Source organism: Leopardus geoffroyi, chromosome B4, assembly GCF_018350155.1.
Source record: "Leopardus geoffroyi isolate Oge1 chromosome B4, O.geoffroyi_Oge1_pat1.0, whole genome shotgun sequence".
In the NCBI taxonomy this organism is placed as follows: Eukaryota; Metazoa; Chordata; class Mammalia; order Carnivora; family Felidae; genus Leopardus; species Leopardus geoffroyi.
In genome coordinates, this window is record NC_059341.1 from 50,121,037 (window position 1) to 50,148,769 (window position 27,733).

The 27,733-nt window shown below is 33.3% G+C and overlaps 1 protein-coding gene, 1 long non-coding RNA gene and 1 pseudogene across 2 annotated transcripts in view; 2 read left to right on the plus strand and 1 right to left on the minus strand.

Moving 5' to 3' along the window:
• The window catches only part of LMO3 (LIM domain only 3), a 213,934-nt gene that overhangs the window by 102,497 nt on the left and 83,704 nt on the right, over positions 1–27,733 (minus strand). The window lies entirely within an intron of this gene.
• LOC123590259 lies at positions 4,089–25,885 on the plus strand. The gene is made up of 2 exons (XR_006708691.1): positions 4,089–4,247; positions 25,697–25,885. It is a non-coding gene; the product is annotated as an uncharacterized LOC123590259 (long non-coding RNA).
• On the plus strand, positions 6,149–6,270 carry LOC123592233 (annotated as a pseudogene).

Genomic DNA, 27,733 nt, shown 5'->3' on the forward strand with positions numbered 1-27,733 from the left:
GTACTGGTGAAAGAAGAGGCAAATAGGTAACGGAACAGAATAGTTAGCCCTCAAATAGACACACTCAAATGTAGTCAGTTGATCTTTGGCAAAGGAGTTAAGGCAATCAATAAAGACAAAACAGTCTTTTTAACAAATAGTGTTGGAACGATTGGACATTTACATGCAAATAAATGAATAAATAAAAACCTAAACACTGACCTTACAGTTTCAGCAAAGTTAGTCCAAAATGGATCATAGACCTAAACGTAAAATGCAAAATATAGAACTTTTAGAAAATAATATCAGAGAAGATTTAGGTGACTTTGGTTTTGGCAGTGAATTTTTAGATACACCACCAAAAGAATGATCTATGAAAAAAATTAATACGTTGGACTTCTTTGAAATTAAAAACTTCTGTTGTATAAAAGACAATGTCAAGAGCATGAGACTACAAACCATAGGCTGGGAAATCATATATTCAAAAGATGTATCTGATAAAAGACTGTTATGCAACAGGTAAACAGCTCTTAAAACTCAACTATAAGAAAACAAACAACCCATTTAAAAAATAGGCAAAAAGCCTGAGCAGACACCCTGCCAAAGAAGATATACAGATGGCAATAAGCTTATGAAAAGATGTTCAACATCAGATGTCATGAAGGAATTACAAATTTAAACAATAATGAGAAACTAGTACCTGCCTATTAGAATGGCAAAAAAAAAAAAAAACAAAAAAAAAAAAAACAAAAAAAAAAAAACCAAACAAACTGATAATATCATATGATGACAAAGATATGGAGCACCAGGAACTCTTATTCATTTCTAGTAGGGATGCAACATAGTATGGCCACTTTAGAAGGCAGTTTGGTGGATTCTTACAAAGCTAAATGTAGTCTTATCAACTGATACAGCCATGTATCCCTAGGTATTTACCTAGATGAGTTAAAAACTTATATACACACAAAAAGCTGCACATGAATATTTGTAGCAGCTTTGTTCATTATTACTGCAAACTGAAAGCAACCAAGATGTCCTTCAAAAGGTGAATGAGTAAACAAATTGTAGTGTACCAGTACAATAGAATATCACTCAGCAATAAAAAGAAGTGAGCTATCAAGCCACTAAAAGACATGAGAAATTTTTAAATGCATACTGTTTTCTGAAAGAAACAAGACTGAAAGGTTACGTAGTGTATAATTTCAACTATACGGCTTTCTTGAAAAGACAAAATTATATAAACAATAAAAAGATTAGTGGTTTTCAGAGTTTCAAAGGGAAAAGGACAGAGCTGAATAGATGTGACACAGGGAATTTACAGGGCAGTGAAAATATTCTTTATGATACTTTATTTTATTTTTTTAACATTAATTTATTTTTGAGAGAGAAACTATGAGAAAGGAAGACACAGAATCTGAAGCAGGCTCCAGGCTTCAAGATGGCAGCAAAGGGCCTGACCTTGGAGTCAAACTCACGAACTGGTGAGATCATGACCTGAGTTGAAGTCGGCCACTTAACTGACTGAGCCACCCAGGTGGCCCTCCTTATGATACTTTAATGGTGAATACATGACATTATACATTTGTCAAAATGTCCATTGGACATTTGTCCAATGGAGCTATACAACACAAAGAGTCAATTTTAATGTAACTGATGGACTTTAGTTCATTATGATGTTTCAATAATGCATTACCACATGAATGCAAGAGATGTTAATAATAAAGGAAATTTTGAAGAGGGAAGAGAATGGAGTCTCAGGAATCCCATGTACTATCTGCTTAATTTACTATAAACTTAAAACTCCTCCAAAAAACAAAGAAAAAAATAATAGTAAAATCAAGGTGTTGGCAGGCTATGTTTCTTTCTGGAGGCTCCAGGAGAACATTTTCAACTTTTTCCATTTTCAAAGCCAGCATTGTGCCATCTCTCTGAATCCACTCTTGCCATCACATCTCTTTCTCTGACCATAGCTGGGAGAGGTTCTCTACATTCAAAGACTAATGTGATTAAATTGGGCCCACATGGATAATCCAAGAAAATGGCCCCCTCTCAAGACCCTTAACCTTAACCACATTTGCAAAACCCCGTTTGCTATGTAAGGTATCCCAAATTCACATGTTGTTAGGATTAGGATGTGGGCATCTTTGAGTCTCCATCATTCTGCCTACTATAACTAAGCAAGTAGTAAAAAGAATGAAAAGAATAAGGTAAATTCCAGACATATTTAGAAGGAAAATACAGAGGACCTAGTGTTTGGAAGTGTTTATGACATGTGTGTGCCCTCAAGGATGAAGAGGTAAAAATTTACAATCCCATCCAGGTTATCGGCTTGAGGACATGGTACTGAGTGATCCATTGAGACTTCCTACATAGCTCCATGGCCCTTTCAGGACAATGTAATAAGGAAAGAAACAAAAAAGACTAGCTTTTAGGAGAATTTACTGATTTCATGATTCCTGGCTAACTATTTCATGGATTATAGCATGGGTATTTCTGACCTAACACAAAAATGAAAAAAAAATTAAAAAGGTTTTTTAAATATGAGTGACAAAGGAAGTTTTCAGTTTCTCCCTACCACCATGTTTGTCAAAGTCATGACCATGTGAACCTAAAACTTTGCCCCTCATTAGGAATGTTTAATCACTTCTCTTAGAGACTCCAAACTTCTTGATATGATCCTTGTTTACTTCTCCAATTTCAGCTCTACTCACCTTCCTCTCACTTGCACCTGGTTTTAGATAAGATGAACCTCTTTCATTTCTTTCATTGAGTCATGTCCCCTTCTTGCTTCAAAGCTTTGAATATACTGTTCCTTCTGCCCAGGCAACTCTTCTCACCTTTGTTTGGCTATTCCTTTGGATCTCCTTTCAAAGAAGTCACTTCTTCCAGAGGCTTTTCTTAACTTTCTGAATCTGAGTTAGGTAGCCTGCATGTTCTGTGACAGCCATCTGTATATTTTTTATTATAGTAGTTGTTATTCTAAAGAGAGATTGTTTAATTGTTTCCATTCATGGTCTAAAAACTGTGAGGGCAGAGACAACACCTTGCCTGTTCAACATTTTGTCCACGGTGACTAATGTGATATCCATCATTGAGTGGATGCTGTGAAAATACTACATCAGAATATCTTGGGCATCAGGATTTTCTGAAAGCTCCCCAGGTAATGCCAATTGTACAGTTGGGATGAAGAAGTAGTGATGTTTTCTTCTCATGTTACTAACTTCAAACTCCCTTCCCTACTCCCCTACCAACCAGTCCTTAAGCTGGAGAATAATGTTTCCCTGATAGAAAAAGACCTCAAAGGATGTTGAGACTGATTGGGAGAAAACATAAAGGCAAAAGAAAACAAACAAACAAACAAACAACAGATTTGGAGGGAAATTTATTAAATTCAGTTTTAGAATGAGTTTTATATTGCTGTCTGTTTTGTAGATAAGGTCAATATATATCTTGAAGTTCAGAGAAGAGGCAGGTCAAGGCTGCTGACACATATTTAGATAAGACTATAGGATCTTTATTCTATGAGTGCTATTAAGTTTTGTCGCGATAGTTTCATTGGAGTAGTGGAGAAACTGAATTATAGGGAAGATGAATCTGCCAGGGCAAACCAACATCTTAAGAAATCTGAGTAAAGGTAAAAGCTATTAAAAAGTTTTAAAGTATATCAAATTAAAAAACAAATTTGAGTATAGTTGTCACACAATGTTACATTAGTTTCAGGTGTACAACATAGTGACTCAGCTTCTCTACAAATTATTCTATGCTCACCACCAGTGTAGCTACTATCTGTAACCCTACAATACTGCTACAATATCATTGACTATTCCCAGTGCTGTACCTTTTATTCCTGTGACTTATTCATTCCATAACAGGAAGCCTGTATCTCCACTTCCCTTCATCAATTTGCCCATCCCCCTACCTTCCTCCCCTCTGGAAACCATCAGTTTATTCTCTGTATTTATAGGTCTGATTCTGTTTTTTGTTTGTTTGTTCATTTGTGGTTTTTTTTTTTTTTTAGATTCCACATATGAGTGAAATCATATGGCATATCAGATATAAGGAAGTATATTTCTTTCAAAATAATTATCTATCATTTGTTTTTTAGCAGGAGAGAAGCTTGAAGGAATTGAAGAATGTTATTACGAAACCAAGAGATTGAAGTTAGACGGGTTGGGAGGAATGCATGGTAGAGACTGTTTTTGAAGGTATAGAAATGGAAAAGGTCAAGAGCACAACTGGATGAAGAGGACAACCCCTATCCCTATTTGGTGAGACTGGGGGTGTATAAGGACATTTGTGAAAAGAGGAATTTGAGAAGGATGATGCTGATAGTCATAATTTTTCTTTGAAATAAGAATAGAGGTATTCTATTGAATTAAAATGTATTTGTAGATTTAATGCTATCACTATTTATAGGGTAGATAATTGGATACTAAATATAACCCCTAACTTTTTGATAAAGTGTATACAGTTCAAATAAATTAAAAGAAGAGAGATGAACCTCAGTTTAATGAAATAAAAACAATTTTTTTGTAGAGATTTATTTTAGATTGTTTTTGACAACTTATGGTAGGTTAAATTTCAATGCATCTATATTTACTTTTAATTTCAAGGAACACATCAGTCAACCTCCTCTCAATCATCCTCCCACTCCAAAGTTATTCTCCATTTTTAAATGTAATTTCAGAAATTTCATACTTTGATGTCAAAATACTTAACATAATATTCACTTAACTTCAGTCAGGACTCTTAAAATATCTCGGAAATAGTAACTAAAGTTGGTCTAAGAACCTACAAATATCATTTGCAGTAAAAATTATGTCAAGAGCAGTGATATGTGTTAGTTTTTTTAAATGATGAAATTATACACATTGCTTATATATTTGTGCCAAATGAACCCAAAAAGGAGGCATAGAATAAATAACAGAATTTTACAACAATAAGGTAGGTAATAGGTAATAGGTAAATTATTTACAATACTAGAAGCATCAGAAGCACAGAGGCACTGATAACATGTTGGATTATCAAAAATAATTTAGGATTTGGATTTGGGCTATGTTTTTATACTGACAATAGAAGGAAGGACTCCCTGATAATTTGTATAATTCCTTTACCTAAAATAATTATGAAATAATGGAAAAGCTTGATTTAGAAAGAGATGATTTCTATCATCTACATACGTATGTATGTATCTATATCTATCTATCTATCTATCTATCTATCTATCATCTATCATCTATCACCTATCGATCATCTATCATCTATTCATTTATTCAGTAGTTATCTGCAATGCTGAGAATTTTCTGTTCTCCTTCAATCATGTTCAAGAACTACCTCTTTAAACCTTCCTAGATCTGGGCGTGTGGTTAAGTGTTTGGTTTTCAAAAGTGTTCTCTGTAAATAAAGTCAAGTAAATCTGAGTAAATGAAGGGAGTTCTTAAGTCAACAGATCTGGAATTAGTAGGTACTAATTGTCAATAGTGATTGCCTAACACATGAATAAAACATAAAAGATTTGACTGGATGCTATCAACAAGCTCAGAATAAATAAAAGTTTACCAGACTGCAAACTGAAATTTGGGTGAGATTTCACAAATTTCTTACTACTTCAGCTGATGTTAAATGAGTTAAAAAAAAAAAAAAAACTAGAAGACTTACAATGTGACTTTTTAAATTTTCCTTTTATTGTTAATGATTTTTATTTTATTCAATAAAAATTTCCTTATCACTTGAATTATAATTTCACAAGGCACTAATAATTTCTGTTTTGGATGCTAAAGATGCATCCTTTATTTTTTTCCCAATGTGATCTATGTTTGCATTTTTGTATGTTTAAGAGATAAACATGTAACTAAATGAGAAATTAAAGATAGTTGAGGTTCTAGAAAATGCTTGTGTTAGGGAATTAAAAAATAGTCAGTGAGGGCATTTCCAAAGTATTTTATCCATACACTTTTTGACTGTGATTATTGACTGATCTATTTTCATTTTTGTTAGTGAAGAATGGACAGAATGTGGTATATTTTAAAAAGAAGATATCCCACTATTTGAAGTTGTTCCATATTTTATTGCTGATTTGGGTTTGCAAAAATATAGTCCAAATCTCTCTAAATTTGCTATTTGGCAAATGTTTGTTATAATTCTATAGATCTAAATTAATTCTGTTTGCATCGCTTCTCGGCCTTTTGGCTAAGATCAAGTGTAAATTAATTCTGTTTGCATTTTATGACATGATTGGAGATTTCTTAGTGACATACATACTGCAATACAGAATGTTATTTAGGAATCACTGGTTCAGAAAGAAGAGATAAAAATTTGTGCAACTAGTTTTATTAAAATTAGATTTTCTTTAAAAAAATGAAAAGAAAAAGATAAGTTCAAGTATAAAACTTTAAAAATATAGCACTTTGCCTTTTCTTAAACCTCACCCTTGATTCTTTATAATATTTAATTTTGGACTACTTCTTTTAGCTTTAGCCTTTAGGTATGTCAACATTTTTTGAATAGCAACTTCATGCCAGTTATTAGAAACACAAAAATATTGAAGTAGAAAGATAAATAGTTTTATTTAAACAATGGATTGCTGGGTAGTAGTTAAAAAAACTAACTCTACATGAAATAAAAAGTAAATTTTTTAAAAAAGTTAAGTTGCAAAAGAATAGGAACAATATGCTACTGTTTACACAAAATTTTAAACACACAGAAATATGAGCATATGTTGTTTATGAATTATACATGAAAAGAAAGTATGGAGACCTATACTGAAAGTTGAGTAGGAAGAGATTAGAAAGATAAGAGGTTGTCCAATCACAAAGTACATAAGAAGCCCCACAGAGGAATCCAGACAATACCCGGAGGGCAATGGAGAGTCACTGGAGTGTTTTAGGTGTTTGAGGAGACGTGCAGAATGCTTGGAATAATTAGATTTGCACTTTAGAAAGATTCACTCAGGCGTCTCTGTGAAGAAGAGATTGGATATGGCTAAGATTGGAAAAACAGACCAGTTAGGAGAATGGGGTTATTAATCCAGGTTAGAGATGACTGTGGCCTGAACTGGGGTAATTTAGTGAGGGAAGAAAGTAGGCAAATTTGAAAGAATTAGAGATTTGATAGCAAAGGACTCAATTGACTTGATTTTGACGATGAAGAGGGGAAGAAATAATTTTTCTGGTCATGTGTGATGTGATTCATCCCCTAAATCCAACACTCTTTACAAAAGTATAGAGAATGACTCTATGTGTTACGTTACACCTGGGAGATGCAATTGGCAAAATCCAGCCTGTGGGACAATCCACACAAACAAATCTTCCAAGCTCTTCCAAGAATAGTCTGCAAAAGGGAAAAAAGCTTGGGATAAAAGAAGTAGCCTGTACATCAGCGGTCCTCAACTGGAGGTGGTTTTGCACCTCCATCGGGCATTTAACAGTTGGGAGATATCTGAGGTTATCACAACTTGAGAAGTGCTACTGGCATCTAGACAGAGGATTAGGATGATGCTTAACATCCAACTTTACACAGGGCAGTCCCCTACAACAGTTATGGGCCCCAGTGTCAACTGTGCTGATGTTAGAAAACCCTGCTATAGATTACAAACAAGATACTTAAACATACCAACTAACTGCAATTTATGGACTTTCATATTAGAATATGTCTAAGGAATGGACATTTATGACATATTTGTGAACACTGAATGGATATTTGATACTATTAACAACTTATTACATTTTAGATGTAACAATGGTATTATAGTTTTTTAAAAGTCCTTATCTTTTAGAAGTATATATTGAAATACTGATGAATGACATTATATGATATCTAGGGACGGGATAGATAGGGGCAAATGATGACTCAGTTGGTTAAGCATCCAATGCTTGATCTCAGCTCAGGTCATGATCTCACGGTTGAGATGTCATGCAAGAGAGGAAGCCCCCTGAGGGCTCTGCGCTGTCCACTGAGATTCTGCTGCTTGGGATTCTCTCTTTCTCCTCTCTCCTCCTCTAGTGTGCATGCGTGTGCTTTCTCTCTCTCTCTCTATGTCCCTCTCCCTCTCAAAATAAATAAATAAACAACAATAACAAAATGATTCCAGTTTCTGTTTTGCATGATACCATTCACTAAATGAAACAAATAAACATAAATTACAAAATATTTTTTTGGTTTCTCCTCATTCTACTTTTCCTTCATTCTCCTCTTTTCCTTCTTGTTACTTCTTTTTCTTTCTTTCTTTCTTCTTTCTTTCTTTCTTTCTTTCTTTCTTTCTTTTTTACAATTTATTTAAGGGTATAGATACTTCTGTACATGCTTTGTTAACATACTTTGAACATTTCTTCGTATCATTAAATATTTTGAAAATACTACTTTAAATGCTTCCTAGTATATCACATGGTGATGATACTTATTTTTTGCTTTAAAATAACAAAATAACTATGCGTGCATGTGCATGAATCTGGTGAGGGTCTCTGATTATTACCTCAAGATAAATTCTTTAATGTTGAATTATTGAATTAAGGATACTAATGTATATCAGCTAATTAGTACAACATATGGTTAAATTTCTGTCCCTAAAATTCTTACCAGTTTACATTCTCAAAGTGAATATTTTACTGCACTCTTACCTCTAAATGTTATCATTTTAGAAACTATATTCTATTGAACCAAGTATAATGAGGTTTTATTTTAATTTGTATTCTTTGGTTTCTTAGGCTAATTTTTTCATATATTTAATAATCATTTGTTTTTTTTTTCTCTTATGGAATATCCTTGTTTCTGTCAAACCTTTTATTAGATATTTATTTTTTTCCTATTAAATTATATAATATTTTGTTATATTTAAATATTTGCTATTTGGAATAATATTAAAAAATAATCTACCTAGTTTTCCTCTTGGTTTTACTTCTGTGTTTAATAACTTTGACACATAATAATTATTGATTTTAACCACCTAAAATCTATTACTTTTTTCCTGTTTAATGTGTTCTATTATTTTTTGTTGCATAAAAAGTTATTATTATCCTGATGTTAACTATCTACATTTTGTTGTATTTTATTTTAATTTTGTTTTAATTTCTTTAAATGCTTATTTATTTTTGAGAGAGAGACAGAGTGTGAGTGAGTGAGGGGCAGGGAGAGGAGACAGAACCCGAAGCTGGCTCCAGGCCTTGAACTGTCAGCCCAGAGCCTGATGCGGGACTAGAACACACAGTGAGATCATGACCTGAGCTAAAGTCAGAATTTAACCAACTGAGCCACCCAGGTGCCCCTACATTTTGTTGTGTTTTAAAAGAGCTAACTCCATTTAGGCATTAATTTAATTAAATGTTTGTTATGACTTTTTCTAAATAGCTAATTATGTTGGCACTAATTATTAAATGATTCATTAACTTGTGATATCGAATAGTATCTTAAAATACAATATTATATGTGCTAGGATCTGTTCCTATGCATGCCATCCAATTTACTTACTAAATTATTTATCTTGTTGATGTATTTTTATTATATTACTTATATTGTCTTGTTGATGTATTTTTATTATATTACTTATCAACCACATTTTTATTTATTGTATAGTAAGATGTGTTTTATACTTTATAGATCTTAGAATGTTTTAATATCATTATGCCATTATAATTAATTTTTTTCTAATTTTTTTCAAAAAGTTTGTTTTCAAGCATCGTTTTTTTGATAATTACTAGAATAAATTGAAATTTCAATGTTATTTGATTAGGCTTTTGAATGATTTCCAATATATAAAGCAATCTGGGGGTGATTTGACATCTTTAAACTATTTTATTTTCTCAGTTAGGTAAAAAATTTATCTGTACATTCTTTTAATTTCCAAGTGTATTTTTAGTAGTATTTTGATGGATATCGTATATTCTTATAAAGTTTATTATTGAGAATTGCGTGTTTTGTTTCTGTTATACACTAAATCTTTAAAGTGTTCTAACTGGCTATAATTGTACATGAGAAAGCTACTGAATTTTATATTATATTTTCTTTCTGGTTATTGATATTCACTATTTTTGTTTCATTTAAAAATAATTTAATTTTCCTGAATCTTCTGATAAGGCAAATTAATAATTCACATTCAATAGCAGTTTGTACCCATATTTCTTAAAAAATTTTTTTAAATGTTTATTTATTTTTGAGAGAGAGAGACAGAACGTGAGCAGGGGAGGGGTGGAGAGAGAGGGAGACACAGATTCCGAAGCAGGTTCCAGGCTCTGAGCTGTCAGCACAAGGCCCGACCCGGGGCTTGAACCATGAGCCGTGAGATCATTACCTGAGCTGAAGTCAGATGCTTAACTGACTGAGCCATTCAGGTGCCGCTGTACCCATATTTCTGATAGGTGACCATTCTTTTGGCTGTGCTATATAACAGAATTTCCAAAATCCCAATACAGATTGTATTCTTGCTTCTATTTTTTTAAGTTTATTAATTTATTTATTTTTGAGAGAGAGAGAGAGAGAGAGAGAGAGAGCAGAAGCAGGGAGGGGCAGAGAGAGAGGGAGACACAGAATCTGAAGCAGGCTCTAGGTTCTGAGATGTCAGCACAGAACCCTACTCGGGGCTCAAACCCACAAGCTGTGAGATTATGACCTGAGCTAAAGTCTGACACTTAATCAATGGAGCCACCCATGTGCCCCTGCTCTTGTTTCTTTTTTAAAGCATAATTCTTCTGTATAAAGATTTAAAGGGAGATAAACAAGTTAATAATATAAACTTATGTCAGATTGCACTCCCTCAATAAGCACAAAAACCACCAAAAACTTGAACCACCAAACTAATTATCATCTAAAATCTGTATTTGTTACCTAATTCATTTCTATCATGGTGTGATGGTGGTATAATATCCACAATGAAGAATACTGCAACTCAAGACTAGAAGCGAGAAACATTGCTGGCAACAGTAAAAACGTCTGACTTGGGGCTGTAAAATAAAATAGCTTGGTAGGGAGCAAAGATGTCTTCAGGGAAGTAAACTGTGCATAGTTTGGGTAGAGAAAAGCAGTACAGATAAAGACAGCAAGAAGCCACTTGGAAACTGGGTATGCTCAGATAATCGGTATCAGGATAACTGAAATTCACGAAAATTCCCAGTTCTCACTTTGCTTTGCTCCAAGGAATACACATTCTGTGTTGCCTACGGAATATTTGTATAGATTAGTATTTTTCTCAGCTTGAATTTATAAATGTGTGTCACACAAATGGTAAGATTTTCTAAAAGTATTTATCTGTTAAAAACTTCAAACCTAGTAAAAAAAAAAAACAGTGAAAATTCTTTTCACACAAAGCTTTCTGGACAAAGAAAACTTCACTTTCAAAACCAGTAAGTATTATGAACTGATGTATACCAAGTAAAGGCTAAATGGATGTTGAATGAGCTATGAATACATGTCTTTACTTTTGTAAATAGCTAGTGTTCCAATACCTTGCATATTTTTATAGGATTTTGTTCATATGCTTAAACAATGATCACAGCAGACTTATCTAGAAGAAAAGTTTTATAATAAATTTCCAGTAGAATTATTGCAATGGACATGTTTAAGAGAATCACATCTTCATAATATCTTGTTCAGTTACAGTTCTAATCAAGTCCACAAATCATGCCTTTCTATAATGTAAGATAAATGATTAAGGGTCCATTTTGTTGTTAATTCCCATTAGTGCTGATGAGCCCCAAGCACATGTATCAAAGGCAGAGTAGACTCTTTAAGAACTAAGAAATCTTAAATATATTAAAGAAATAAGATATTTAAAATGTCTAAAATTTAATAGCACTTTCTTCAAGATTATCATCATCGTAAGGAAATGAAAGGTGTTGGTACTTCAATCAATAAAAGGCCCCCCTTTTTTCTAAACCAACACTGAACAATTACTCCTGAATGCTATAAAGGGAAGTTTTTCTGAAAATACTGTCATTTGTTTGTATCCAAAGCTCTTCTGTAAATACTGTCAACTACCTGTAGCCATTGAAGACTTTTTAGCACTAGAAAACTAAATGAACAACACTACCAAATTGCTCACTACCAACGTGTGTCTGGTTCTGTCTCAGCTCTGCATGTAATCTTCTTTATTGAGAAGCTGGCTTTTCCTGCCTTCTGTTTTTCTGTTTTAGAAACAGTTTACAGAGTCTCTTTATAATCATGGGATGAAAAATGTCTTCCTTTTAGGGCTCTGATATACTGGGAATCCTTCACTTTGGCCCTATACCTGCCAGCAAGCTAATAATTCTATTAAGCAAATTCTAAAAGCAAGTAATTCCAATGATGTCTGACTATTTATATATATTCCTAATTCTCTTTTCTTATGAAACATTATGGATGCATATCTGTGGAGCGGAGAGGCTGAAGTGGTCACAACAATTTCCCTTCACATTATTTATTTTACCAAAGATTGCTCTTAAAGTCTAATTACCTGCCATGACCAGTGCTACCTTTTGCTTTAAAACTTCCCTTGCCCTAATACAGAAAGATAATTTTGCCAAGTTGGGATAGGAATGGCAACAACAGCAAACAAAAACCTAAATTAAGGAAGAGAGAGTAAATAAATTTTTAATCATACAAAATTTAATACTTATGTTAAGGAACAAAATATTAAAAGTCATTTTATACAGACTGAATTTATATCAGAGTTGAATTTAAAATTGTGAAGCTTTGAGTGATATGATAATCATGTTTTCCCCCTTCAGTTGTACTAAGGGATTGAAATTTATATACTCAATAACTAGAAAAGCATCATAAAGGATCAGACTGGAAGAATCTGTCTCTCTCCATTTTTTGCTGTCACTCCCACAGTGATTTTAATATTTTTCCTATGTCTTTGCTGATTTCTTGTGCCAAACATTGTTTTCAAACACAGACGGTTTTGAAATGAGTACTATAAACTGCATGTTTCTTAGCATAGACACACATTTTACAGGTACTACAATGCAATCTTTAACAACAAGAAATGAAAAATATAGAATGCCTAAGTCTCTTGCCGGTTTCAAACTTTACTAAACAGACTTGTTGTAAGTCTTAAATTTTTAAGTATTTTTATCACTTGACTTGAGCTTTATTATCTTTCTCAAACATGAAGGAAAAGAGCATCTTTTACAAACCAAACTGCATCACATTTGCTTTATCCGTGGTTTTCAAATGTTTTGGGCAAAATTCCAGAGACACTGATGGATTTTATGCATTTAATTCACGTTAAACTGGACTTGTGATTTATACAGCTAGAGTATGCTTGAGTTTTTTCCCTCTGAGTAGTGGCCAGAACTTATTGTTAATTTATTGGATTCTTTGTAGAAAGTGATATATGCATTATTTGAAAACTACTAAAGTAGTTGCAATGAGTCATATAAATATACTCAATATCTTATGAAAAAAAGCATAAAACTTAAATAAGTATAATAATGGTCTTTTCTTGGATTAGATCAGAGATGTGATAAACGTTTCTTTTTATTAAATGATTTTAGTATAATTGAAAGAGAAACGAGGCAGTGAGTGGCTCTAGCTACGTGAACCTTTTCTGCAGCTGTATATAAGCTACTATAGGCATCTCTTTCTCTTGCTTTCACAAAGATGAAATACAGTCATGCACAGTATAATGGAATTTATCTTCTCTAAATTAGGATTAGCAAAAGAAAATTTAGTGAAAATGCCCAATCCATCTTTTATCACATGTTATCTATAATTATAAAATGACAATGTGTAGTTTGTGTTATAGGCCACGTAGGTTTATTTTGTGAAATGCAAATATTTTCTTCTTCTGATGAATGAGAAGCACATGTAAAGATTGTAACAGATTTTTTAAATGATACCATGCTTTCTTGATATACGTGGTTCCTACATATTTTTCTCTAGCCACCATTCTCTTAGGTTCTTGTCACAATGGTAGCATATTATTTTCAAGTTAAGTAAATTTTGAACATCTGATTTATGGAAAGTCAATCAGATATTTTTTTTTCTCGGAGAAACTGTCTTCCCTCCCATCCCTTCACTGTTACACTCACACCGAAATTCACTCACGCTTCACAGTTTTTCTGTTAGGAGAGGGAGCTGAATCTTAACCACTGGACCACTAGGCTAAGAAGGTGACTTACTCTGTCTTGCTGAACAACTTTCCACTGAATAAACAAACTTGTATGTAAAAATACTTCAGTCCTCAGCAACAATTGCCATATGTCCTAAATAATAACAAATCATTTCAGACTTTGAAAAAAATGTGCTATACTCATTAATTGTGCAAATATTCATTATGTAAGCCATTCTTACATATGTTATGAAGATAGTGGTTTCCTCTCCTACGTGTGCAGCTAATAAAATTATCAGAATTCTCATAGAATGGCATAGTTTTGGCCCAGTTAAAAATATTGTCAGTGCCACAAGTAATTTATAATAGAACTTCCCATGAATGAACAACTAACAAGAAAAACATAATGGCTAGATTTGAAAAGGCAAAGATATTCTTGGTGTTTTAACAACAACAAAAACTATAGCCTTCAGAACAGTTGTTTTGAACTATTACTTAACTTCTTACATTAAGTAACCAGCACGTGTTAAAACTGAATTTCTCAGAATCTCCATAATCAATCAACAGGAAAACAAGTATAAAAGGAGTGGGCCGTGATCTAACTGCCACTCCAGAGCAATCACAAATGCTTGTGCAGGTGAGCATTGCCCTACTCTAAGGGGGTGCCATTCACTTATGTGTATGGCAACCCCCTCACACCTCAGACTTTTGGAAGTGCCCCACATGCATGGTTTATGTGGTCGCCCTGCATTCACTTATTACTTAAGAAGAACTAGAAATTTGGGGGCGCCTGTAAGGCTCGGTCGGTTAAGTGTGCGACTCTTGATTTCGGCTCAGGTCATGATCTCACCCTTTGTGTGATCAAGCCTGTGTGGGGCTCCGTGCTGAGCATGGAGCCTGCTTAGGATTCTGTCCCCCGCCCCCTCTCAAAAATAACTAAATAAATTACAAAAAAAAGAATACCTAAATATTTTGGTTTTGGTGGGGGAAGATATTCCAATCTCCTTTTAACATTAAGGGACCATATCTCAGTTTATTTAAAATATGCTTTTAAACTGATATGGCGAAAACAAAAATTCTGTTTGAAAATCCAAATCATATCATTTTTTGGCAATGAGATTGTGGTAATGAAGGACGAAGTAAGGTTTTACAATTTTGCCATCCGGATTTTTAATAAAATTTATGTGGCTTGGCATATTTAATTTTTATACACCAAGTCTGAATTTTGTTACTACATCCATTTTGGCTACCTTTCTTTCACATTGAGAAATATAACTTAAAAATTGGAGTGACGCTGTGTTAACACTAAGAAAAAAATCTATGCTACCCAGATTCTTCATCAGAAAACTGAGAAGATGCCAGTACAGTTCGAGGGCAATAGAGTGAAATCTTAGAAAAAATATGGTTGAAGGAAACCTCTAGAGGTTATCTTTCTGCTTCATCCTGCTGGCTTCAGGCAAACTTTACCTAAACTATTGTAGGCAGATGGGTATCTGGACTGTTTTAAAAGATCTTGGGGGAAGTAATTCCATAATCTCTTAATATCCCTTTTTATATCTAATCTATCTGTCCATTTAATTTAGTTTATCTTTGGCAGACATGGATAATGTTACCCTTTAAAATATAATTTGTCATAACCTTGATAATTGAGGTAATGTTTATATATGAAAGAAGACAATCTCTCCTGACAGAAGAGAATATTGTTGTAATTTTAAATATAGACTTTAACATTAATTGTCAACGTAAAAGAAGAATAAATTGTAAATTTTGAGACTAACTGGAGCCAAAGATCAAATTCGTTCTTAATGAGAAGATAATGTCACCCTCAGAAGGGTATCTAACATTTTGCATAAGGAAAAAAAATTCTACTTCTAAACATGGATAGACTCTTTTTACACAATAGTTGTTACAATGATCCTTCTGAGATTTATATAGAATCCTTATTTTCAGTGCCTTCACATTTAGTGTTTAATACTGTTTGTGCTCCATTAGCAACACATTTATAATTCTACCTACATATTGTCACCCTTCTAACTATCATTGTTAATAAATGAACTGAACAAAAAATCATTTTCAAAAATTTTTAAATCAAAGAATCTTATGTTTGCCTTCCCAGAATTTTCCTATAATTTTCACAAAGGCACATTATTTTATAATTTCAGAAGTATGACTATTAAATAAAGACATTAAATTATAACTCATATGCAAATTTGTGTAGTCATTTTTAAGTAGTTAAATTACTAGACTGCATGGTTTTTTTTCAGTTATAATAAAACCCATCATTTTAAACTGCCTACATCTCATTTCTGTAGAGTCTCAGCCAGACAATTAAAATGAGTAAAATTGGATGAATGAGCAAAAAAATCAACCACCAAAAATATAATCTTAATTTATTTTTATTGCATAATATTATACAGATAGAACATCAGATATTTTATTTTACTTTCAGCTATAGTGGAAGCAAATACAGGGACTATTAAATAAGTTCAGTGATTAAAATTTCCTTTTTTTAAAAATTCATTACTCCTTTGGTTTGGATCCAAAATATGTTTCACTTTCTTCTATTCTAGTCAACATTGGGTTTTGTGTATTCTGTTGTAATGCATCTTTTAATTTTAAATGATGCTTAGTTTTCTTCAGTTCATTATGGAAAACAGATGTTCTCAAATACAGCTACTTCCAAACATGTATAAAATATTTGCACAAGAGTTTCTATAATTTGTAGAGTTCCGGTTTTCAGTGTCACCATGTTTGGATTTGTAAAACAATATTGCATGCTGGTTCAGTAGTAAACCATTTGTAATTCTTCATTCATTATATCTCCTCTATTTTTTATTTTAAGAATTTGGTCTTTAAATACAGAATTTGAGGATTTCCGATTTCAAGCAATCCCTTGTGTGTTTGTAGAACAATCTAGGCATATGAAAAGGAGCCAGAAGTTTGGTGCCATTTTAATTTCCCAAGGATAAAGTTTCTCTAAGAATGAGTTACTAAAATCACAAATTTGTGTATCTAGTACAAAAATTACTGCAAAGAAATTTAAACAACATTGATGCTTAAAATAGCTACCAAAAATAAAAAGCCAAGTTTTTGGTTTTAACTGGTGACGGGTGGTAATTTACCTGAATGTCAAGGATAAGCAATTGTTTTCAATCCTGTATGTGTGTGTCATGTCTGTGTATGTGTGTGTATATGTATATTACCTTCAGCACCATGTCTTATCTGTTCTATTCACCCTGTGAACTACAGATGACTAATAAGTGGGCCTTCATTTCATCAAGCAAAACATCAAAACCTCAGGGGTTGAAGCCATGGAGGAAGCTCTTCATTACTCTCTTCATGATGCATTTCAGTGTTAACGTTTTTAGCTCAGAGTTACCTCACAAATGACACAATGAACACATGTAAACTTTCTGTTCTTATTTTTAAGTTTCATACTACTGCAAGAGCAGTACCCTTTTTCGTGCTCACACATTAAATTACTACATTCACCTCTTGAGGAATTTACTCACATAATAAATAAGTTTCTCAATTTGTGCCTATCATTGCACTACAGTATGAAAAAGATAGCCAAATAGGTATTATTGATATGTGGACTTTTATCAGCTCAATATAAAACTCCAATATACTTAACCTTTTCCAATATTTTGTCCTCAAAGTTCTCAAGTCTGTCTTCTACACTCTGAACTATATTTCTAGCTAGATTTACATTTGCAAATACTTGTTTCTGTTTTAGACTCGTAATTTCTGCTATCCTCTATAGACATTTCTTCATGGACTTATCAGCTGTAAAAAGGCCTTGATGCTAGAACAATTTTTTTGTAAGTTAATGTACATTTGCATTTCATTGTAGCACCACATTTTATTTGCATTTCAAAATAAGCCCTGTTTAAATATCAGTATTTTTCAATTAATTAAACTTTTACCATACATTTTTTCCACATATTAGTCAGAATTATTTTTCTTATTTTTTCATATCCATGAAGTAAGTGGTATTCTTTTACATAGACATGAAATATTGACATATTAAACATAAGGATACTCAACATTTCCACAAATAAATTTATATTCCTGTTTTTCATGAAACAGGGGACCCTCTTTGCCTTATCCAATATTTCCTATAAAGAAATGGATGTAAAAAATTTCCTCAATTCTAGTAGATGAAAAATAGCAGGACAAATGCTATCATAAAGTATAGCTGCCTCCTAGCCTCAGTGACAGTGAGAGAGTAGGGGATGATGGGAACTGAATGACTGAAGAAAACATATACCATGTAAGAGGGTGAACCACAACCCATTTTTGGCTCATTGATGCCACATCACAACCTGGGCATAGTTTTTTATAAGTGACCTGGTGTATGAAATTATGTGTGATATCCTTCCCACGTTAGGGTTTCTAATAACAAAATACACAGTGGGAAAATTTGGCACAAGGCCACAAGTTGGTGACGGCTTTAACACATGGTTGCTGTTGTTGTTTAATCTGTGATAGCATTATTCAGCCTTATTACCCAACTTTACTAATTTTTTCTTCAAATAGCATCTCATTATTAAAAGGAAATGGCGCTGAAGCTCCTGGGTGGCTCAAGTCGGTTAAGTGTCTGACTCTTGGTTTTAGCTTGGGTCATGATCTCTCAGTCATGGGATTGAGCCCCACATCAGGTTCCGTGCTGAGCATGGAGCCTGTTTGGGATTCATTCTTCCTCTCTTTCTGCCTCTCTCCCCTACTGGCATGCACCTGTGCTCTCTCTCTCTCTCTCAAAATAAATAAACATTAAAAAAAGGAAATGACACTGTGCTTAGAGAATGACTCTTTTGCTTTTGTTGGTGATACACACACACACACACACACACACACACAATCGGTTGTAGACTTGCAAGGAAGTTTTCAACAAGTTTTGAATTTGTGATAGTTACGAGTATGCACTGTAGAGTCTAATGACCTTGGGTAAATCAATCTTTTGTATCTTAATGATCTCATCTGTAATATAAGGAAAGAGTGGTTCACATTAATATGATTGTTGGGGGAATTAAATGAGATAAATATATGAATATCTTAGCATACTCTGATGCCTATTTAAAAAACTTAGACTTTTTTTTTTTAAGAGCAGTTTTAGGTTCACAGCAAAACTGAGTTGAAAATGCAGAGAGTTCTCATATACTCCTGTTGCCAAGGATGTGTAGCTTCCTTCACTATCAGTATTGCACACCAGAATGCTATATTTATTACAATTAATGAACCTACATTGACACATCATTATCACCTGAAACCTACAGATTATATTAGGGTTCACTTTTGCTGTTGTACATTCTGTAGGTTTGGACAAATGTATAATGATGTGTAGCCACCATTACAATATTATATAGAATAGTTTCACTGCCTAAAAATGCTTCCCTTATCTATCCCTGTCTCCCCTCAACTCCTAGCAACCACTGATCTTTCTAATGTCTCCAAAATTTTGGCTTTTCCAGAAAGTCATATAGTTCAAATCATGTAGTATTTAGCCTTTTCAGATTGTCTTCTTTTGCTTAGTAATATGCATTGAAGGTTGTTCCATGTCTTTTCATAAGTTGATAGTTCATGTCTTTTTAGCACTGAATAATATTCCATTGCCTGGATGTACAATTTATTTGTTAACCTGCTGAAAGACATTTTGGTTGCTTCCAAATTTTGGCAGTTATGAATAATACTGCTATAAATATTCATGTGTGGGTTTTGGGTGGATGTAAATTTTCAATTCATTTGGTTTGAAATAGCACCCAGGGGTACTATTGCTGAATAGTATGGTAAGACTGTGTTTAATTTCATGAGAAATTGCCACAGTCTTCCAAAGTGGCTGTACCACTTTGCATTCCCACCAGCACTGAATGGGAGGGAGTTCCTTGTCACATCCTTTCTGGCATTTGGTGATTTCAGTGTTTGGGATTTTTACTATTTAAAAAATCATAAAGAGGTATCTCATTGTTGTTTTAATTTGCATTTCCCTAATGATAAATTCTATTGTGCATTTTTGCATATGCCTATTTGACATCAGTATATCTTCTTTGGTGATGTGTCTGTTCAGGTCTTTTGCCCACTTTTCTCATCAAGTTGCTTATTTCCTTGTTCTTGAGCTCTAAGAATTCTTTGTGTATTTTGGATAAAAATCCTTTATCAGTTACATCTTTTGCAAATATTATCTTCAAGTCTGTGGCTTGTATTCTTATTTTTTGACACTATCTTTTGCAAAGCAGAAGATTTTAATTTTAATGAAGCTCAGCTAATCAATTATTTCTTTTATGGATTGTGCCTTTGGTATTATATCTCAAAACTCATCAGCAATCCCAGTGTATTATAGACCTATGATCCATTTTGAGTTACATTTTGTGAAGAGTGTAAGGTTTGTGCTTGGATTAATTCTTTTGCTTGTGGTTGTCCAGTTGTTCCAGCGTCATTTATTGAGAACACTGTCATTTTTTCCATTTCATTGCCTTTGCTTCTTTGTCAAAACTCAGTTGACAAAATTTATGTGGTTCTATTTCTGGGTTCTTTATAAAGCTCCATGGATTTGTCTATTCTTTCATCAATACCACACTGTTTTGATTGTTGTGGCTTCATAGTAAGTCTTGAGGTAAGGTAGTGTCAGTCCTCCAACTTTGTTCTTATCCTTCAAAATTGTGCTGGCTGTTCTTGGTTTTCTCTCTCTCCATACAAACTTTAGAATTAGTGTGCAGATATCCACAAAATAACTTAATGGGATTTTGATTGGAATTGTGTTGGATCTATCGATCCAGTTACAAAGAAGTGAGATCTTTTTTAAAAAGTCATTTAAATAGATTAACATACAGTGTTATACTAGTTTCAGGTGTAAAATATAATGATTTGGGTACCTGGATGACTCAGTTGGTTGAGCATCTGACTGATTCAGGTCATGATGTGACAGTTCGTGAGGTCAAGCCCTGTGTTGGACTTTGTGCTGACAGTGCAGAGGCTGCTTCAGATTCTCTGCCTCCCTCTCTTTCTGCCCCTCTCCCGTCCTCTCTCTCTTTCTGTCTCAAAAATGAACATTAAAACAATGCAATGATTCAACAATTTTATACAGTTTTCTGTACTCATCAGGATAAGTGTGTTCTTAATCCTCTTTATCTATTCCACCCATTTTCCCCACCCACTTCTTCTCTGGCAACCACCAGTTCTCTATATTTAAGAGTCTAAGAACTGACATCTTGGTAATAATAAGTCTTCTTATCCATGAACATGGACTATCTCTCTGATTATTTAGTTCTTTGACTTTTTTTCATAAGTGTTCAAAATTTTCCTCCCATAGATCTTGTACATATTTTGTTAAACTTATACGCACTCTGTCATTTTAATATCTTAGTAAAGAGTAGTTATTCTTATTTAAAAAAATTAGAATGGCATTATTAGCTGAAAGTGACATATTCCCATTGATATATTTGAAGGGATCAATACTAATTTAAATGAACATGTTCTGTCATCATTTTGATGAATTAGTGAGTGCTCAGTGATGGGTATATGGGTGTCTGTAATACCATCTATACTTCTGCCATGCCTAAATATTTTAAAATTTAGAACATAAAAACTTCTCAGTTTTACAAATTGATAGTAGTTGTACAGCACAGACAAAGCCATTTCCCCTAGCTTTAAATCCCAGTTGCACAGACTACTAACATGTAAGTCAAGGCAAGTTATTTAACTTCTTTGTTCCTAAGTTTCCTCAGCTATAAAATGATAAGAATAAATTAGCTCATTGGGTCACTGAAGATTAAACGTAAGAAACAATGATAGATATATGTTTAGCAATATGTAAATACTAAATAATATATCATTTTAGTGACTTCTGAAGATAAACAAGGTTTTTATTTAAAAAAAAAATGTTTATTCATTTTTGAGAGACAGAGACAGAATGTGAGTGGGGGATGGGCAGAAAGAGAGGGAGACACAGAATCCGAAGCAGGCTCCTGGCTCCTGGCTCCGAGCTGTCAGCACAGAGCCCTTTGTGGGGCTCAAACTCATGAACAATGAGACTGAGCCACCCAAGCACCCCTGAAGATAAACAAAGTTTTTAAAAAATAAGGCAATATCATTTTGATTATCAAAGAAATATATGCTCACCATAGAAAAACAAAAGGAAACATTAACATGTTAGTGTCTTTGTTCCAGTATTTTTTCTGATTCATGACTTTTTGTTTTCTTTACATAATTGTATTCTTATTTTATATACAGGAGGAAAAAGGAATCTGGTAGTTCCTTTTTCACTTGACAATATGACAAGAATTTGCCCATTTTTAAGAAAATACTGTTTTAATAGATGGGAAACATTCTGCCTAATAGTTTTCTGAAACTATCATTGGCCATTTAGATTGCATCCCATTACTTCAACAACATTAATGAGTATTTTTTAACCAAAGCTTATTTCCTTAGGACACTTGATTACTCAAATACTTTCAAAAATGATTTCCATTATATAAGTATGGATATTAATCAAACCAATTAAATAAATCTGAGCATACAGGTATAATGGAAGTTGCAAGTAGGGAGGCTTTATATAAAGATGAAAGAAATAATTGTACATTAAGTCAGTGCAGAGCGCCTGCACTCATGAAGCTAGTGATATGATAGGCTTCACAGCCAAACCTCCAACAGACTTGATAATTCAGGTATGCATACATCTTGAATTTCATGGGCTACACATGAACATTATTATTATTAATTTATACACAGAACACCCTTATGTTATATCTCGATACAGAATAATGCCTGTATTGGAGAAGGTAAATTCTGTTTACACGTTTAACTTGAGAATTAACCATTCTTAAAAGAAGTAAGCTTGATTGCATTAAGATGAGAAAGTTGAACTGGTAGGTTAAAACAAGAGGTTATAATGATTTAGAAAATTAGAAGAAGACTTAGAACTCCATTCCAGGTTTCTCAAACTTTTTAACACACACACACACACACACACACACACACACACACACACACATATGTATTGTTTTGTCTCTAATTTCCCACTGCCCTTTTCTCAAACCCAATCTTTGTACTATGGGTTTTCCTACAAAACAAGTCATACTATTGAGTTGTAAGTATTGTTTTCACTTAAAATTAATCAAAGGAATTAACCTTTCAACTACTGTTTCCAGTTAGCATAAGATAACCAATATGATCCCATTGAATTGATACAATAAACTGATGCTTCAGATAACATGTGCAGAATTACGTCCAATAAATGGAAACCTTCATTGGAATTCTTGAACTATTAAAATTATTTCAAAAAGCCACCTACTGATTTAACACAGGAGCCATATGATTCTCAGAAAAAAACTAATGCCTTGAATAAAATCACATCTTCTATTCTGAAATATTGCAATTCCCATGTTAGTTTCCCACGTTAGTATCTTCAAATATACTACAGTTTAATTACTTATAATAATTAACAAGTTGTAATGAATAAAGTTATAATAAAAGAAAAATATTAACAAGGAAAAAAGTTGGTAATTATTGGAATTAAGTTGGTATAACAAGGAAAAAAGTTGGTATAATTAAATTATAGGTAACATCAATTATATAAACCTAAGACACACTGTTTTTAGTTGTTAGTTGTAAGGCATTGCACTATCATACATGCTTTTATTTGTATATGCATGTGAATCTGTAAAGATCCATCTATCTCTATATAAACAGACTGAGTTTTTTTTTGGGAAGGGGAGGGAAGTGAGAAAACTTGGGCTAATTTTAATGGAAGACACCCATATTGGAAAATCCTAAATCCATTATTTATTCTTAATTACAGTATCCCACAACAACAAAGGCCAATCTTAGGAAGTCTTAGAATTACCCTGACCAAATCAGTGATATCAATGTAATGAATCAAGAGTAAGCTGTGAGCCTTCTACGTGCTTAGCATTTTGTGTTTGAACAGTAAAATTAAGGTGGAGTTCTTAATGTCAGCAATTTTATTGAAGAGGGTAGGGACATACTGGCATTTCCAAAGCTCTGAAAGTTAGGGGTCTGCTGCATCTCTTTCTAAAGAGTAAGAAGTATAATACAATTCCTGCAAAGTAGGCTTTATACAAAGCACTAACATTTAACCTAAATACATTTATCTCTCAGTACATCAAGTTCTTAATTGCCAAGCATATATTACCAAACTGAAATTGAAGATAAATGAATATTTTATGTGTAGTCTCAAAAGGGATAAGAATTAAAAATTAAATTAAAAGGCACTTGCCAATGTTTTAATTTGCCTGTTAAAAAAGCAAACACAAATATTTGATGCTGACTATATTTCAAATTCCTCCAATCTAATTCAGTCAATCTTAGTAGCTGCAATTTGTAACTAAATAGGATTTTCCTGAATCTTACCAGAATGTAATGCTGACAACAACAACAAAATGGTAACTGTTTTATACTTCTTAATTTACTCTTGCTCTGCTATCATTTGAAATGCTATTGGGTAGCACAGATAACTACCACTTTTTGAATATTTATTATATACCAGGCATTCCTCTGAGTATTTTACATGTATTAGATCATTTAAACCTCACAAGAACCCTATGGAATACATTCTATAATCATTCCCATTTCATAGAACAGAAAACCGAGGCCCTGACAGGTTAAATGACTTGCGCAGGATCACATAGCTACTAAGTAGCAATCTGGAGTGGGAATCCATACCCACAATATCTATACAATATTATAATGTAGTGAAGTCTCAAAGTACGTATTTGTTAATGTCAAGCAGACTGAGAGTTGTTAATTCATTTCTCATTGAACTGGAATATGTCTTAACACATCCTACAATATTTTTATTTCCAAAAGATAAAATGAGGATTAGATTTAATTATATGGAGGGCCTTTAGAAATCATTTTGATAAAAGAGAAAAACTAAATTTTGTTTTAAAACATCAACAAGAATGTTGGGAAATCACAGGTTATACTACCTTGTTTAATTCCTCTGTATAAAAAAAATTAAATCATATTGTGTTAAATCCATATAACATAAGGCTGTTATCCATGGGTTGCTTTGAATTTTCTTTAAATTCCTTCTACGGCACTGTGTTTATCCGAAGTTAGTAAATCCCTTTAAACCTCTATTTTGTGGCTATCTGCCATGTGCTCTTTTTACCTAGAGGGTAAACCTAATGTTTAACTGTGTCCTTCTATTTGCCTTAAGTAAAAGAAAACCCTAATATGTCAATTACAGCCAGCTCTCAATTATCTGTTGTCACGGGACAGAGACCACAATAGCAAGGATAATTTAAATCCAAGAATAATTAGAAAGTCTAATTTTGACATTGTTTTTATTCCTCCCCTAACAAATCTTCCCTGTTTGAACTGAAATAAGAAAAATAGACTTAATCAAATATCACCCATTTTTTGGTTTAGGCTTTTTGTGTTTTTCTTTCTTTCTTTCTTTCTTTCTTTCTTTCTTTCTTTCTTTCTTTTTCTTAATGCCTCTGATAGACTGGTAAAAAGGTTAATTTGGATAGAACTGTATCAAAAGGCATACCAAAAACTGAATGAAGAAGGTAGTTTATATGTGAAAACCTCTATTACTCATTCATTATTTAAGAGATTCTCAGGTAAATTGGGGGGGGGGCATTATGAAGGTAAATCTTACCTGAATTTTCCCCAGAAGGAGACCATGCCCCCAAATTTGAAAAGTTTTACATTTCTTTATTTCTTTTTTTCCAGATTTGATCAGCTCTCCAGTCCCTGGGCTGGTGCCATCCCATATCCTAGTGATATCAGCACCTCCATTGACATCTGGCACGATGCCTCCAGTCTGGAACCTTACAGCCAATCAGAGTTGATGATATTGTATTAATGGTTCCACAATAAAATGAAAAAGACGGCCTTCATTTTGATGAAAGCTGTAAAGTAGCTATTGTGCTTGTTTGGTATTGCAAGGCCCAAATGTATTATTTATGCAATTTTTCCTTTGAAAGAAAAACTGAAAGAGCAGATTTCATTTTACGGCATTCAGTCAAAGCTATTGTCTCATGAATGTGAACATTTCTGCATTTTATTTCCTCAGAGTGTAGAAGGCATTTTTCAGAGATCATCTAAGTAGGGATTTAAAAGTTTAAAAACTGCTTTTAAAATAGGTAAGCCCTAATGATTGGATCTATTATTCATACTGGTAGATAAACTAAATCAACACATGCCCCATGAGATCTTCCATCCAGTTGGGGTCATAATTTTCAAGGTCTTGGCTGGTCATTCAGACTTACTGTTTGTTTTAGGAAAACAGAAAAAAATCAGGAATTTTATCATAAAGTAAGTTATCAAGAACAAATATACACAAAAACAAAATATTAAAAATATTAAATCTATTTTGTCTAAGCATTTCATTCTATAATTGTGTAGTAGTTTAATTCTCAAAAAAAATATGTGATAATACCTAAGAAAGGTATGAAAAAATAATCTACCTTAGGAAAAAAAACAAATGCATAAACAAATTTTAATGTAAAAGACAGGTTTATGATAATAAATGATATAATAATTTTCCTAGTGATTTTACATCCATTATCTTATTTGAACAGCATGAAATCTAAACAATTAGGTTGATTTATTTTTGTGCCTTTATTTATTTTTCTTAAAGCAAGCTTTACATCCAATGGGGGACTTGAACTCAACATCCCAAGTTCAACAATTGCATGCTCTACTGACTGAGCCAGCCAGGCACCAGAGGAATTGACACTTCAGAGGTGAAGTAAACTGTCCAAGGACATGTAGCAATTTCAGTGTTGGATCTGGTACCTGTTTTTAGTCTTCTGATTCCAAAAGAATGTTTTTCCAATTACTCCATGGTTCATTTTTAGGACCATTAGGAATGGTCACATTGTCTGTGAGCTACTAATGGTGAGGGCTTCTTACTAGAAATTAATAACAAATTAAGCAAACGAATGCATTTCCTAATAGAAGAATACATTCTAAGCCCTAATTTCCTAAGTGTGTGGACAATTAAATTTGCTTACTTTTTTTTTTTTCCAAAAAGAGATCTATTTGGGAAAATTTAAGTTTTTTTTTTTTCTCCTTAGATGAGTTTCCAGACAACTAACTTTTTCAGTTTTCTCCACATTTTAGCTTTTTGGAAAGGCTGGGTGGCTCCATTGGCTAAGTGTCCGACTCCTCGTTTTGGCTCAGGTCATGATCTCACAGTTGTGAGATTGAGCCCTGGAGCGGGGCTCTGTGCTGAGAGTGGAGCCTGCTTAAGATTCCCTCTCCCTCTGCCCTCCCTACCCTGCTTGTACATTCACAAATAAAATAAAATAAAATAAAATAAAATATAAAAATATTTCAGCTTTTCTCCTCCACTTCCAACTCTCTTTTGCAAGAACTAATTAAAATGGTCTCCTCTATAGTCATTTTCTTTTTTTTTTATTAAAAAAAATTTTTTTTACATTTATTTATTTTTGAGAAACAGAGTGAGACAAAGCATGAGCAGGGGAGGGGCAGAGAGAGAAGGAGACACAGACTCCAAAGCAGGCTCCAGGCTCTGAGTTGTCAGCACAGAGCCCCATGCGGGGCTTAAACCCACGAACCGTGAGATCATGACCTGAGCTGAAGTCGGACGCTCAACCGACTGAGCCACCCAGGCACCCCCTATAGTCATTTTCGTTTTCATTTATATAAAACACTTTCTTAAAGTCCCATTTGCGTGACTTTTTTGCACATAAAGGAATCCACATTAGATCCTACCCTCTGGGAATTTAAAGCTTCTAGCTT